The 3,744-nt window shown below is 31.0% G+C and overlaps 1 long non-coding RNA gene across 1 annotated transcript; it reads left to right on the plus strand.

Annotated features, from left to right (window-relative positions):
* The first annotated feature begins 348 nt into the window (after positions 1 to 348).
* On the plus strand, positions 349 to 2,449 carry LOC149183979 (uncharacterized). The gene is made up of 3 exons (XR_016257732.1): positions 349 to 662; positions 1,308 to 1,357; positions 2,137 to 2,449. It is a non-coding gene; the product is annotated as an uncharacterized LOC149183979 (long non-coding RNA).
* Positions 2,450 to 3,744: the final 1,295 nt, after the last annotated feature.

Here is a 3,744-nt window from a genome sequence, read left to right on the forward strand (position 1 = left end):
CGAACAAATTGCAACGCTTTCGTCCAACTATTGAGTTCTGTAACATAATGATTTTGTTGGCCGACCTCTCGATTTCGAGTGATGCCCAACCATGTGATAAGCCTCAAGATAACGATTCAGTGGCTCGGTTGAATGATTACGGTTGAATGCATAGTCAAGCTCAGCTGTCACATTTCCCATGTCACAGCCCATTGAATTCTGTGAGGTTAAGAATCCGGTGGGCCACTCAATTGGATACTCGTGTGGATTACATAGCTGGACGATTTGATCTGTGCAATCATTAGTTCGTTCAGAACTGCGCATGTTGCAGCCACTAGTACCTGCATTTCCACTTTAGTGACCGCATACTTCAGCCACTGCTAGGCCGCCAAGTACTCTAAACACTATACCTGTGTATTCACCCTCCAGGCTGCTGATAAATACTGAGTGCCTCTGCACCACTCTTATCCAAGTCTTAGGGTTTTAATTTCAGCCTATATGAGTAAACTAGGCTGCTTATAAATACTGAGTCTCTCTTGACCTCTCGTATCCAAGTATTAGGGTTTTAATTTCAGCAGATATGAGTAAACTAGGGTTTGTTTGTCTACTTTGTATGCTTATCGGTTTACTTCTTCATGGCGGTTCGGCAGCACGTGCCTTTGCTGAGAATCATGGCAGTAAAGGTAAGTAATATTGTCCCTCATTTTCTTTCTATCAACAAAAGTTCATAAAAATATAGGAAGTTATTGGGATGAATCTATACGTTGCAGATTCATATGATATTGGACGAAGATATACCGTATAACCTTTTTCCTTAATTTAAAGGTTATATGACTTGGGTATGGTTAATGTCGTTAGGATTAGGTATTTAGTTTTTTGTGAGTAGGTTTGAATCTTTCAAATAATATGCACTAATTACCACAGGTTGTGTAGATTGCAGGTTCATGCATTTAACGAGTTACTTTGATTGACTTTGCTCAGTACTTGTCAGATGCATCCGATTTTTATGATGCATTAAACTAGTATGATTGATCCCATGAGTATTATAAGATACATAAAATGTGCAGTCTACATCAGAATGGCCTAAATTATTAAAAAAAAATGTTATTTGAGAAAACATGTTATTTCAGAATATGGAAAAGCTTTGTTTCCATATTTGATAAAATTTAAAATTGAACTGCTCACTCTACATTGTGGAAAAAAAGGCAGATTTCCATCCAGGCCAACTTCCGATTATCATTAAAAAGGGATGTGGCATATGAATATGATAATATGCAGTGTTTTCGATTCTCTATTATATTTATATTCTTACGATTTCCCTTCAACAGGTCATCCTGTGCCAGAAAATAAAGCAACGCGGATGATAAAACCTGAGAAAGTAAGTCCCTCGGTTTTCCCCTTTTGTCTCTTCAAATCGCCACCAGAGGGTAATTGTTTTTCCTTATAATGCCTTCAAATCACCATAGGGTAATTGTTTTTCAGTTTATAAAAGTTTCATAAGTTAATAAAATCCATTTGTAACATCCTCCTCCATGTCGATATTATATTAGTAGATTTCAATAACATGCGTTTGTGGGCCGTTTTTTATATTTAGTTTATACAGTGATGCAAATTTCCTTACAATCTTCACAAGGGTGCAAATTATCTTTACTATGCTCACAAGTGCAAATTTCCTTACAATCTTAACAACGGTGCCAATTAGTGCCAATTATCTTTACTATATATTGATTTAGTTCAGGTTAATAGTCTGGCCTTTTTGGGTTTCTCTCATAGCATATGAATAGATATAAATTTAACTACTAAACTAAATTAATTGTGTAGATTTTGGAATATTTTGAAAGTGAAATTTGATTTCATTCATGTCAATCAAGTTTACTAAATAAATAAAAATAATTATAAAACAAAAGTTTTAAAAATCAATACAAACCTATCCCATCCAGCCTGCATATCTGGAAATTTCCAATATTCAATGGATACAGACAAATTCAGCCAGCAGATTTCGAATTCCAATATTTTGATATATTATTTCTGTCAACTGTAAATATCAATTCTTCATATTTGAAGCTGTACATCAATTCCGTGTTCAGGTCAATTCGTGTTATTGTCTATATTCAACTCACCTAAGACATACTGTCACATCATTTTTGTTTTTCCCAGGTGAAAGCTGATGAGGAGAACATAATAGAGGGAAGAGAACTCATTTTCAACGTCGACTATCATGGGGCAACCACTCACCCTCCTTCTCCTCCTGGATCTGGTCACAGAAACTAAAAAGAAGCTGCAGCAATTTCTAATGTCTATCACTGGAGGCATTAGTAAGCTCTCCAAAGCATGCATGTAATAGCCAACCACCATAACTATAAGTGCTTACAGGCAATGTTGTTAATATATGGAAGCTACACCGTTATGAAATTATGTAAAGACAAACTTAATATATTTATCGCAATGGTAATGATGGCTGCTTCTTTCATTTTACTGGTACTGCTATAACAGCTACAATTTGTCTGGTGACTCATTGTTATTCATAGTATTAGTAATCATGCTTCACATGACCGTTTTTGCACTTGATACGGACATTGCATCCCATCACCTTGTATTTTTCTTTCCAAGGTTGTTTTGAATGGCAAACATTAAAAACAAGATTGTCTCGCAATGATTGCTTGCCCAGAACAGGTTTGAATGATAAATGGGCAGGTCGAACTATGAATGATCCATTTGTTTATGGGGTTACTAAGCCCATTCATGGTTTTAGTAAATTCTGTGCAGATAATTATTAATAGCTAATCAAATTCTTAATATCTGTCAATTTTAACTTTACGGCATCCCATCACCTTTTTAAAAATTTTCATGCAAGAAGATGGAGGGGATTGACAGATTAACCCAAGATCGATTGAAAAATTATGTCAGGATGAAAACATACGAGGGATTTTCATAAGGAAGATTGATGGAAGGTATTGAAAAATTATATCAAGGCGAAAATACAGAATATTGAAAAGAAACGTTTCCATGTAATATTTCACTTTTAAATAAAATCAGGTTAGAAATTATATAGTAATGCATTAAAAATATTTTTAATGGTTTAATTTTTATAAATAGGTTTATAATTTAATTAAAAATATAAATTATAAAAACATATTTTTCAAAAAAAATTATATATTATTTCACTTTTAGATAACTTAAATAAAAATATATATTAGTTTTTAATAAATATATTATATATTTTTATATTTAAATTAAATAATATATAAAATTTAAAATGAAAATATACAAAGATATCCTATATTATTTAACTTTGAAATTAATGCTAAATTTAAATTTAGAGGTCAGCATGAAAAGAATAAATATTATGAAAATATATACTAGAGAATAATGCACACATAATTATGATGATGATAAAGACACGTTTGAACTCCATCATAATTCCTAAACACTTAACATTTAAGATTAAAATATAGAGTATCGAAGAGAAAGGATATTGTGTAAAATTTCACTTTCAAATTAATGAAACTTGAAAATATAAATTATTGCATCAAAAATTTTGTTTTTCGATTTACCTTTTAGAGATGTATTTTGTATTTTAATAGAGAAGCATTTTTTTTCCTATTTAGAAATGAAAATTAAATTGAAAAATAATATATAATTATTTTATTAATTATATTTGTCAAATATTTAAATATAATTTTTTACAAAATAAATTAATAATTTATATATATATATATATATATATATATATAAATATATTTAACTATATTCTTAGTTAAGATT

The sequence above is a fragment of the Pinus tabuliformis genome, chromosome 3_2, assembly GCF_031772625.1.
Source record: "Pinus tabuliformis cultivar Carrire ecotype Pingquan chromosome 3_2, CPIR1, whole genome shotgun sequence".
Lineage (NCBI taxonomy): Eukaryota > Viridiplantae > Streptophyta > Pinopsida > Pinales > Pinaceae > Pinus > Pinus tabuliformis.